The sequence below is a fragment of the Capsicum annuum genome, chromosome 3, assembly GCF_002878395.1.
Source record: "Capsicum annuum cultivar UCD-10X-F1 chromosome 3, UCD10Xv1.1, whole genome shotgun sequence".
NCBI classification, from domain to species: Eukaryota; Viridiplantae; Streptophyta; class Magnoliopsida; order Solanales; family Solanaceae; genus Capsicum; species Capsicum annuum.
In genome coordinates this window covers 154,657,570-154,670,180 of record NC_061113.1, presented here as the reverse complement: position 1 = coordinate 154,670,180, position 12,611 = coordinate 154,657,570, and positions in this window count along the sequence as shown.

The following is a 12,611-nucleotide window of genomic DNA, read 5'->3' as shown; positions in this document are numbered from 1 at the left end:
TAAGACTTTAAGATTATCTATCATTTAAAATTGACTAAATATTTTAAATGATAGATAATCTTAAAGTCTTAATCTTATATATACTTAGAGATATAGAAATTATAGATATTAAGAAAATAATATTAGAAAAAGTATTAGACTATGAAATTGAAACTATAAATTGGATAGCACAGTTATACCTGGATAATTATCCAGAAGGATATTATTCAGATTAAGAGATGTTAGAATATATTAGAAAAACTAGAGAAAATCAAGATAATCTAAATAAAGAAATTAATTATAGAAACCGAATTAGAAAAGTAATGAAAAATCTAAAAGAAAAATTAATATGGATAGAAGAAACCTTAAAAAATTTAGAAAAAAGTACATGTGATAGTTTATATAATTTAAAAAACTCTCTACGAGAAGAACAACACAAGATAATAAATAACATTGAACATTTAGAATTAGATATATATTACAGTACAGTTAGGATAAATTATTATACAGAAATCTGTAACTCTGCAATTACTACAGGATAAAATAATAAACCACACAAATTAATGAATACATCTTACGAAAAGAATAAATCATTAAAAGATATTGAAACAAAATTTAAGAAATATCCATGCACAAAGAAAAATAGATTCATTATACATATAATAGATCTATTTCATAAGTTAGTTATCCGCATAGATCCGCACCTCCCTACAAAGACGAAAAAAGTGTACTAGCTTGAGCTATGTGTACTTCTAGTGTATCTTGATGGATTCCATTGTGTTAGGTGTGCTAATTTGTGGTGTATTATGGTATATAAGACCAATTGAGATGTTACGAGAAATGTTTCAGTTAATAACAAGGTATAATGATGTTTTAAAGGCACCCACAAAGTTAGGAATGCAAAGGCTAAAGGGAGGAGTAAATGATGGCAAAATCTGGAATTTTTGAGGTCAAGGGCATGCCATGTCCTTTAGCCTCCGAGATAAAGGTGTGTTATACCCTCAGCACAAAATAATAATTCCAAAATAGCGTGCATCTTCATTAAGGGTGTTCCACTCCCCTAAACTAGGAGCAACACGAGCGTGACATGTCTAAGAGCCAAAAATAGGCTACTTGCTTCCTAGCATAAATAGAACACTTGTCTCTTGTTGTAAACACTCTAGACGACTTTTGGGACTAGAAATACAGTTGAGGAGGCTGAAATTAGGGTTCATTATCTTTCCTTTATCTTCAATTAGTTTTCATACATGAATTTCATCCTTGTGATTCGATGTAAGACGATGAGTGGCTAAATACCCTCGTCTAGGGTTAAGGCGAAGAACGTGATTGCTTATGCTTTCTATTGAGTTAGTTTAAGTTAATTATCATTATTTATTGTTAATATACCTTTTTATTAATATTATATGGAATCTTGACCCTTAGGATAAATATAAATTTCAATTGTGATCCTAGAAGAAGGAACAATATATTAGATTATCGGGTATATAGAGTAGGATCCAATATGTTCAAGGGATTAAAGTTAGGATTTTAATTTAGGATTAAAATATACCTAATTATCCCTATTTGGTTCATATACGGGAAGATATATAAATGTGTTTAACTTAGTTCTTGAATCCACACGCAACGATGTTGTTGTGGCACTAAGTTAGATAGACAATTAGAGGCTAGAAAGACCATAATCATGCTACCAGTCCCCCGAATCAACAACAAAGAAAATTAACTAAAACAATGAGATCGTATGGCAAAGTAGGATTGTTCGTAGTGATTTGACCCAGGATTTCTCCCTATTTTTTCTCCAATACTTTATAATTTTGAATTGCTTACGGTTACTTTTAAGTTCTCAAATCTCAAATGTTATTAGATACACTTGCACTTATTTAATCTCATTAGTGGAATTAAAATTGGATTACTATTAAACCAAGACCCTTAGGGGTTGAAATCTACCTCAAAAGGGCTACTTTATTACTTGCATGACCTCTTACACCTACGTATATGGTAGCATCTTAACAAGTGTTTGGCACTGCTATTGGGGACTTTAAAATTGACAACTATCTTATTTTTATTTTTGCAATATTATTTTATAAGTGTTTACAACATAATACTAGATTCTACCTTAAAATTGATCTTTGCTTCATAAATTGCAGGTTCAGATTTGAAACATAGGCAAGCTGGCAAGGGGAAAGGGATTTATTTAATCCATATCCTAATCCTGAGTGATGCTTACACAATTTAAGGAGAGAAAAAGTACATCTCTATTGCATTCTACAAGTTCCATTGGAAGAAGCTATTATTTCACCAATGGATGAAGATTAACCATCATGCAGGAGAGTATGCAAAGTGGCAATCCCACTCGCAGCCAATGTTAACGTCGTTATCCTTAGATTAGAACCTAGTAGTGGATTCAAGCTCAAACAAAATATGATGTAGTTGTTACAAAACAATGGGAAATTCATAGGCCTATAACACAAGGATCTATAGGTCCATTTGTAAAATATTTTAGAGATCAGTGACACCTTTATACCCACTAGAGTCTCCATAGAATATGTGAGACTCACCCTCTTCCCCTTCTTACTTTTGGGGGAAGCAGAGAAATTGGTGAAGGTAGAACCTTCAAGCTCTATCACTATATGGGATGATCTGGAAAAAAAATTACTCATCTGGTTCTTCCCATATGGCAAGATTGCAAGGTTAAAAAATAAGATTTTGATTTTTAAGCAAAATCCAAATGAGAACTTATATCATGCATGAGGTATTATCTCATACTTTTGTTGAAGCCCTTGACCAAACCACTAAAATTTTATTAGATTCAGTTGCAGGTGGTCATGCTTTGTACAACACTAATGATGAGTAGTACACTTTATTAAATTGAATTGCACAAGTTAATCCCAAATAACAAGGTGAAATGTCTAGAAATTCAGTAAAGAAACTTGTTGGGATGATTGAGGTGGATTGTGTCATAGTTTTGGCCTCTCAGTTGCCATCCTTGAAAATCAAATAATGATATAGTTCAGTAAGTTATGTGTGAATCAACCTTAGGAATAAGTAAATACAGTCCAGCAGACCTTGGTTTGGTGTGAGATTCATTAAAGTTGTGGGCAATGCAAAAAAGGGTATTATGAATTATGCTAATGCCTATAACAATAAATGGCAGAGTCAGCTCAACTACTCCTGGGGAAAAAATTAGGTTCAATCACAGCAGTTTCAATAACAGCAGAATATGCAGGCCAGCAATATCAAAGAAACTTTGAAGAAGATCTTGGCCAATTAGGAACAAATGGTTGTGTAGATTAAAAAATCAGAAACTTTCTAAAAAGAACTTTGAAACACAGTTGGGGAAGTTAGTTGAATCCTAGAATACAAGACCTCAAGGGGGTTTTCCAAGTGACCCAGAGAATCCTAAGAAGGTAATGACAATTACCTTGAGGAGTGATAAAGACCTCATTGACAAAACTCCTAAGAAAATTATGAGGTATAGGTAGAGTTAGTTCCACAGAAGGAAGAGGAGAAGCAAGTTGATGTTAAAGATGCTAAAAATTTTTAAAAGTATGAGTACTCAAAAACTAAGAAAGTTGAGCGGGTACAAGAAGACCACCACCACCATTCCCCCAAAGGCTCAAAAAGTCTAAGAAAAATGAATATTTAAGAAGTTCTTTGACACGTTTAGAGAACTTCATACTAAGATCCCATTGTTAGATATTTTGCAGGGTATGCATAAGTATGCCAAGTACTTATAGGATATAGTGACCAATAAGAAGAATTTAGGCAATATTGAGATGGTGGAACTTACTATGGAGTGAAATTTTATGGTAATGAATAAGATGTTGAAAAAGCTTAGGGATCCAAGAAGTTTCACCTGTCCCATACAAATTGTTAAAAGTGATATGGTCCATGGTTTGAGTTACTTGGGGGAAGCATAAACTTGATGCCCCTATCTATTTTTAATACTCTTGGATTGGGAAAGCTGAGGCCATATTTTGTGGTGCTCCAACTAGCGGATAGAACTAGAGTGCAGCCAGAGAAATCATTGACGACTTGCTCATTAAGGTTGGTAAGTTCAGAGGAATCATTGAGGACATGCTCATTAAGGTTGGTAAGTTCATTATTCTTAATGATTTTTTATTCTTGATTATGATATAGATGACAGGGTACCAATCATATTGGGATATCATTCTTGGCAACCAGAGAAGCACTAATCGATGTTAGAGAACAGACTCTAATAATGAAACTAGATGATGAAGAGGTCATATTTAAAGTATAAAAACCACTCAATCCACCTTTACACTATAATATTTGTGAATGAGTGTGGGGAGGAGGAGTGTAAGCCTCCAATGACCTATTTAGACTATCTCATAGAGTATCCTTGGCCATAAATTGATCCTTATGTTCAAAAATTTGAGAAGAGGCCTGAAAAGGCTAGAATTGAGAAAGATATAGACCTTGAGAGTACACACTCAAGAGGTCAATAAAGACTAAGAAGATGGCCTCTGAGTTGGAATAAAAGGTTGAAGAAATATGATTGAAAGTAGTGATGTGAGTTATGACATAACACTAAATCGGGCGCTACTTAGAGAGGCAACCCAAGTTAATGTAGGTATTTTATTTTCTTATTTTTCTATAGTATAAGTTTTTTTTAGTGACAGGTTGATGGAAAGTCTAAGTACCAGAGATCTAAGCTAAAGATCATGTCAAAGACTAGTTGTGGGGTCCACCAGACCTTTTTGATGATTAAGATGCTGCTAGCTAGGCATAGAGGTCACACGGAGTATTTTTATCCTTTCTTTTGAGTTATAACTTGGGAACAAAGTGTAATTTTAAGTGTGGGGTGAAGAATCTTCCCATGCTTTAAGGTGAAGTGTTGCTATGAATTTTTTTTTTATCTTTTTCTAGTTTTTTTATTAAATTTTTAAAAAATAACAAATACATATTCTTTTTAGAGGGTTGTTAGTTGTTTTTTATGCCAATCTAATAGGGGCATACTTCACTCGCCTTTTGATTTTTATTATTGGTTATTTTTTGAGGGGGAGCGCTTTGAACCCAGTATCCCTTTTTTATTTTTAGGAGTAAATTTTAAAAATTTTGTATTAAGAATAAGTTAGATGTTCTTACTAGTTACAATGTGTGATTATATGATGTAACAGGGGTTGACTGTAAAAGCATGTTGATAGTGTTAAATGACTATTTTTGAGACACCTAGGCTTATTTTTATGACTCTTGTGCAATGTTGTCTTAATTCTAAATTTGTTTTATAGCCAAGTCTAGAGTTTATCACGACCATACTTGATTTGAACATGTGCATATGTGAGTGAGGTCTTCTGTATATTTCTTATTGCATAGTGATGTCTAGAACTTGTCCGGGGTGTATATAAAGCAAAATAAAGAATGTTGGGTTTAGGAGATGATACAAGCATTTCTTTGATAGCCATTTTTCATAACTTTTTGTCTACTATTGATGCATGATCTTAGTTAGCCTTTTGGTATCCTTGTATGTAGCCTACCCCCTTTTTCTAATTAGCCATTATTTGATCCAAAGCTCCTAAACTCTTTAGTTGAAAACTAAGAGGTTAAGTGGTGTAAGACTTAAGAAGGAAAAAGTAAAAGTGAAGCCCAATGTAAATATTAGCTATTGGTGTTAAAAGGTTTTTGTATATGTTTGGGAGTAATGTAATGAAAATAAAAATGCAAAATTAATTCATATGTTGATAGAGAATACTTCCCCCTGACTATATGTGAACTAGCTTAAAAAGAAAGGGTAAAACAAAAGTGAAGTATGAAGATAGATGTAGGGTGAAATTTTGGTTGTTTAGAAAATAGTTCAATGTATAATGTGATGTATTCAAGTTCTTAGGGAATATAGTAACTATTATTGTCAAGAAAAGTTTTGACCCATCCCTTAGCCAACATTAAACCCTCCAATTCTTATTTGATATTGATCTTTGATGTTCTGATATTAGTGGAGAGATACACTAAGGTCAAGTTTGTGGTTCAAATTATGTGGCATATGAATTCTTTGTGAGAGTGAGTGAACTTTGATCCTTATACCCATTTTTGTAAAGAATTGCATTTCTGTGAGTAAATATGGGTAACTCTCTTGTGTGGAAGTGGATGTTTGATGATACTTAGGTGACTTATATGTTCTCTTTTATTGATTAATATGAATGATTTTTTCAACTTTGTGAAGTCAACTCTTGAGGTTAGAATGTTTTAAAGTAGTGTTAAATAGTTTTAAAATGTATATGACATGCTTAATATGGAACTTGATATTCCTCTAGTCATTATCGTGCTAGTTTGAGTGTCTTTCTTGTAGTAGTAATATTTGAGTATACCTTGGATGGTACTTAATATAAAGAGTTGTTCATGGATGAACAAGGCTCTAAGTGTGGGGTGGTGATCTTAAGTGTATTTATGCACGTAAGAGTCATTATCTATATGTGTTTATCCTAGTTTTGAGGACTTTTATGTGTTTAATGAGTTGTTAATGATATAATTGAGAATCTAGGTGTTAAAAAGGTTTTTATGATGTTTAAAGTGTGTTTTAAACAATTTTTGAATAAATTTGGTCACAAAGAGTTTAGATGAGAAAACTGGTGTACTAGCTTGAGCTATGTGTTGTCCTAGTGTATCTTGATGGATTCTATTGTATTAAGTGAGCTAATTTATGGTATTTGATAATATAATGAACCATGTGAGATGTTAGGCTCAATTTTAGGTAGCATAGAAAGTTCTAATTATGTTGGAAAGTCACCCATAAAGTGAGGAATGCAAAGGCAAAAGGGAGGCCTTTTAGGCCAAGGGCGTACCACGCCCTCTAGACTTTGAGATAAGGGTGTGCCATGCCACAAAACACAAAATAACAATTCCAAACCATTTTTAATCTGTATTAAGGTCATTCCATGCCCCTAAACATGGAGCAACATGAGCATGACATGCCTTTAGGAACTAAATAGGCTACTTGCTTCCTAGTATAAATTAAACACTCGTCTCTTGTTGTAAACACCTTGGATGACTTTTAGGGCTTGAAGTAAACTTGAGGAGTCTGAAATTAGGGTTATTTATCTTTCCTATAGTTTAATTTTTGTTTTTATACATGGATTTCATCCTTGTGATTCGTTCTAAGACCATGAGAGGATAAACATCCTTATCTAGGGTTGAGTCCAAGAACATGATTACTTTTTCTTTCAATTGAGTATTTTTACATTGATTATCATTATTGGTTGTTAATATACCATTTTTATTGATATTCCATAGATTCGTGACACTTAGGATAACATATATTTCTACTGTGAGCCCGTAAAGAGGAACAATAGATTAGATCGTGGGGTATATGGAATGGGATCCTATATGTTCAAGGGATTGAAGTTTGAATATGCATTTAGAATAGGAATATACCTAATTTTCCCCATATGGTTCCTATAGGGAAAGATATATAATTGTGTTTAACTAAGTTTTTGCATCCCCGCTAAACAATGTTGTTGTGGGGCTAAGTTATATAGATGATTAGAGGCTCGCAAAACCAGAAACTTGATATCAACTCCGTGAATCAACAACAAAAATAATTAACCAAAATGAAAAGATTTTATGGCTATGTAGGATTGTTCCTAGTGCCTTGATCTTGGATTTATCCCTGTTAATCTCTCCAACTCTTTATCATTTTGAATTTTTTATGGTTACTTTTAATTTCTCAAATCTCAAACATTTTGGGTACACTTGCACTTGTTTAATCTCGGTAGTGAAATTAAAATTTTGTTGTAGTTAAACCAAGTCCTTGTGGGTTCTACATCTGGCTCAAAAGATCTACTTTATTACTTGCACGACCACGTACACTTGCGTGTGCTAGGATCACAACATTCCAACAGAAGAAAAAGTCATTATTAACAAGGACAAAAGTCAAATTCCAAAATTGCGCATAGGAAATGTCAAAATAAGGACTTTAATTTCAGGACAACAACAACATGATGACAACAATCAATAAGAAGGGTACTGAACACAAGAAAACAAGCAACCAAAAGAGTACTGAACACAAGAAAAATAATATATGATGAGTAACATACCACCAGATTGTAGTACCCAATAGTCAAAATTTTATGAACCTCATCCCTAAAAAGGGGTATTAGCTTCCATGGAAGCTCAATCTATTAAGTGATGATATTTGTTAGGTTATGCGACCTTTTCGGTGGAATTTTAAGTACTTGAAATATTGAGCTTACTAATGACTGTGAATGTTATGTTTGATAGCAAATTGCAGAAGAAATCTTCGATGAGCAAGATCCACGGAACTTATGAGAATTTAAGTGCCCCATATGACATCTACTAGAGCTCGCTTTATTTTAATCATGAATGAACAATTGAAGGTGGATTGACCATTTTAGCCTTCCTTCATTGATTTACTTCTTCGTTGCTCGCTTCATTGCTGATTTTCATTGCAACTCAGTTGATTGTAGATGAGGTGCAGAGAAGTGTCTTTCTCTTTACCTTTACCTTTCCCCTTCCCTTTACTATCCTTTTTTGCTTTTTTAAGATTTTCTCTTCTAGACTTAGGCTAATTTTGTTGCTTTTGATTTTCAGGTTGGGCTGTCATGGGCCTAAACTCTTTGTTGTACATAGACTTTTGTTTAATAAATGGCTATTTCTTTCCCCTTTTAACTAATAAAAACATACTAAGAATTTTAATAAGTTTGAATTTACGGTAGGAAAGTTTCAACCAATTTTATTGTCCTTTTATGTTAATACGAGAGTTATATTTTTGTTGCGAAAATTTTGTCTTATTAATTTATACAATTATATATAAAAGTACAAATTTCTCACAAAATATTGAAAAATGTCATTTGTTTTTTCGCAATATTTAACTTAGTAACTTAATGCCTACGAACGATGCATTAACTATAAGATATTGACGGACTTAAGAAAACAAATAAGAAGTAAAAAGCAGTTAGGTTCTTGCAAATACAAAAATTTCAAAGTTATATGTACGATTAATTTTTACCTTTTATTAATAGAAAGAGAGAGAAAGGATTGTGATTAAGACTAATAAAAATATCAATATCTTTATTTGGAACTCTATAAAGTTCAAAATCTCTCTATAACTAACAACTACCCCTTATAACAATACTTTACTATAATGATTAATTAATCTTTTCTTAAATATATTTTTAATGTTATATTATATTATTTGTTCTGTAACAATATTTTTACAATAACAAAAATAAAGCCTTGATACTCTTATAAATATTTACCTTGCTTGGTTCCCTCGCTACTTGTAACCACTTGACATGTGTAAATTTTCTTTTTATGTGATTTGAGTGTTATTTTCTTCTGTAGTTGTTAGATGTTGATTATAGGATATGGGAATGGTTGACATAGCGCTCAATGCCTTTGGGAATGATTTGGGAGAGGTTGAGGCTCTTAGAGGCATTAAAAAGATACTAGTTTGAGTTTGGTCAATATTTTATGTTTTAAGTTGTGGATGCCGATCTGGAAAGTTCTCTAGATCCGAAATGTCAAACTTAGGTTTTTAGTAGGTGTGGTTCAAGTTTAGTACCTTTATTTTTTAGTTTGATCCTCCATCTAAAAACTAGTGAAATTGCTAAAAAGAGTATGAGGGTTAATTTATTAGACATGGTCTTTTTTCAAAAAAATGATGTTGCCATTGAGTCTAAGACATCAAAAATAGCCAATTAGCTTAGTTCATTTGTATTCATGGGATTCTTAATAAATCTTTAGGGGTCGATCATCGGCTTTTCAACTTAGCAAAGATATTGATGGATTTGAATCTAGTGTAGCCAATTTAGCGGCCAAAGATCGTTTTAGCGCATGGCACCGCTTTAGTGGTCAGAAGTTGTTTCCTAATTGGTAAAGGAAACTCTTTAATGCTTTAGCATATATGGCTTTAGCTGTAGTGGACTGATATAGCGAAGCCTAGCCACAGAGCTAAGGCCGATTAAGTGATCACTCCCCGCTTTACCGGTTATTTGGCTGCTAAAGAGACTGTTATTGGTACATATACCCAAAATGTCCAATTTATTTCATCCAAATATTTTCAAGACTTAAATCTTCGAATGGGACAATTTTTAAGGTTTTATTCACCATTTGAGATTGGGCTAGCTCCAAACTTTTATTTTCAGTGATTCCTATTTATTATATCATCAAAAACACTCTTTAATCTTGATTTCAAAATGGATTTTTGGGATGTTTGCTGGTAAAGATTAGAAATGGATTTTCTTTAATTTGAGATTCATTTTTACTTGGATTTTTTACTCTAGACTCCTAATCTTTGGGAACATATTTCCAAAATAAAATTCTTGTTTTACCCCTTTCAATTTTTACCTTATTTTTCAAACCCGACTCAAATATAGTTGATATGGATATATTTAGTTTTCTTCTAATTCATATATGTTATATTTGAATTTTTTATCTAATTTTGAGACTGTTCAAAAAGGAAAAGTCTCTATATTGAAGGCCTTAAGCTTGAATTTTGATATTTTGAGGTAGGTTATGGCTTAAATTTCTTTAGATTGAACTGGATAGTTAATAAATAAGTAAAGCATACTTTGGGATTATTATTATTGTTGTGTGCCCATGTGGGGGCTTATATACTTAGTGTTATTGGCTTGAGTTATTATATTTTGTATGTTGCCTCTCTGGGGCTTTATTTGAGATTATTTTCCTTATCTATGCATTGAAGGATATTATTCTTATTGTGATTCCCGTGTAGGAGCTTGATATATAATATAATCCTTAGTAATCATTGTTTGCCTTTATCATGATAGGAATGACTGAGTTCGGGACTGATATGATATTAATGTCTTACATGAGTATATATTCCAATGGTGACAAACGAGAACTGAAATCATGAATTATTGACTTAATATGTTGATTTCTAGTGCCCTTATATAGATATCGAATGGGTTGTTATCTTTATACTAATTTGATTGTGAGCATTATATCCTCATTTCATACAAACATATTCATAAGTTATTGGTACAATTAAGGAACACTGTTTTTTAAAGAAAATGAGATATTTTATAAAAACTTGATTTGTGAACTCAAGATGGAGAAGTGAGTTGAGGTTGGAGATAGTATAAAGGTTGTGGACCACCATAGGTCCTATTTAGGGGGTACCAAAGTTCGAAAGGTGTATATAAAAAGTCACGTGGTGACTTTTAACCATTCATTGTACCATCACTGTATTTCATTTGAATATGCATCCTCCATGTTATTTTATTCTTCCTTGATGTGAATTGAGTTTCTATATGTATTTTGTGTGTATCTCTTTCTGTCTCATTTCCATATATATTAGAACTATTTGTGGAGACTATGTGAGCTATTATTTGGGAAATTTTCTACTTGTAGATGATGCATAGTATCTCTTTACTTGCATTATTTTCTATTTTGCTTAGTTGATCTATGATACCTAGTCAGTACAAGTGGACCATACTCACCCCTAAATTGCTTTTCTTGTGCAGATCCTAGTTTGGGTACAAGACATGGTAGCTTATCATACTATTTGGTGGTTGACTCAAGGTACAGGAACCCAATAGAGTTCAGAGATGATTTTGAACCTCCTCGTATCTTTATCATGTCTTTATTTATGTTTTATATATTATGTGTTTCCTTTATTGTTTAAAATTATTTTGGATTCTCTTATACTTATGATACTAGATTTTGAGAGATTTTATGATAGTTTATTTTAGACTTCCACTTATTTATGTATTGTATCGATCTAACTTTATTATTAAAGTCTCATTTTCTTACTTTATATCATTTCACATCTCTCTTTTTTGGGTAATTGGCTTACCTACATAAAATGGGTCTTTGTAGTTGTCATTATAAACTCAAATTTTGGACCATGACAATTTGGTATAAGAGCACTAGGTTCACCAGTCTTATAAGTGTAAGATCAGGATGTCTAGTAGAGTCTCATGGATCAGTACACTAAAACTCATATCTATCTTCGAGAGGCTATAATATGTCTTTAGAAGAAATTTTCTAATTTGATTCCTTATCGTATAGGTTGTTCATACCCAATATTTTAAACTTGTATTTTATTTTCTTGCACAGATAGTAAGGACTACATCAAGGATGCTAGGGATATTGATCCAACATCCAATATAGAAGCCCCAGTTTGAGGGTAAGGCAGGGGTTGTGGTCCACCTAGAGGTAGAGAATGAGCATAAGGAGCTACCTCAGTAGATGATATCTAAGGAGCCTCTCCTTATCCTAAGGTTAGGTTTGCTAAGGATGACTATCAAAATGGGGATGTAGGATAAGCTTAGGTCTCACAGGGTTCAGTTAACACTGCAGTACTACAAGGTCTATAGATTCATCTCCTGAGTTATTTGGAAGGTGTTCCTTTGAGTGTACCAGGTATTTTCTCAAACTTTGAATGGTGTTCTATCATTAGTATCAACTTTTGCTTATGCTATTCCTACTTTAGGGGTACAATCATCATCTGTGGGACACCGTGTGTGGATTCACTACCTACCAGAATGACTCTTCCTCTAGTTACTTTGGGTACTATGATGTATTTTGATGATCAAAAGATATTTACGAGGTTTATTCTTGTGGCTCCTACTAAGTTTAGAGGTGAGATTGGAAAGGATGCCTATAAGTATCCGATTGACTACCAAACGAAGTTA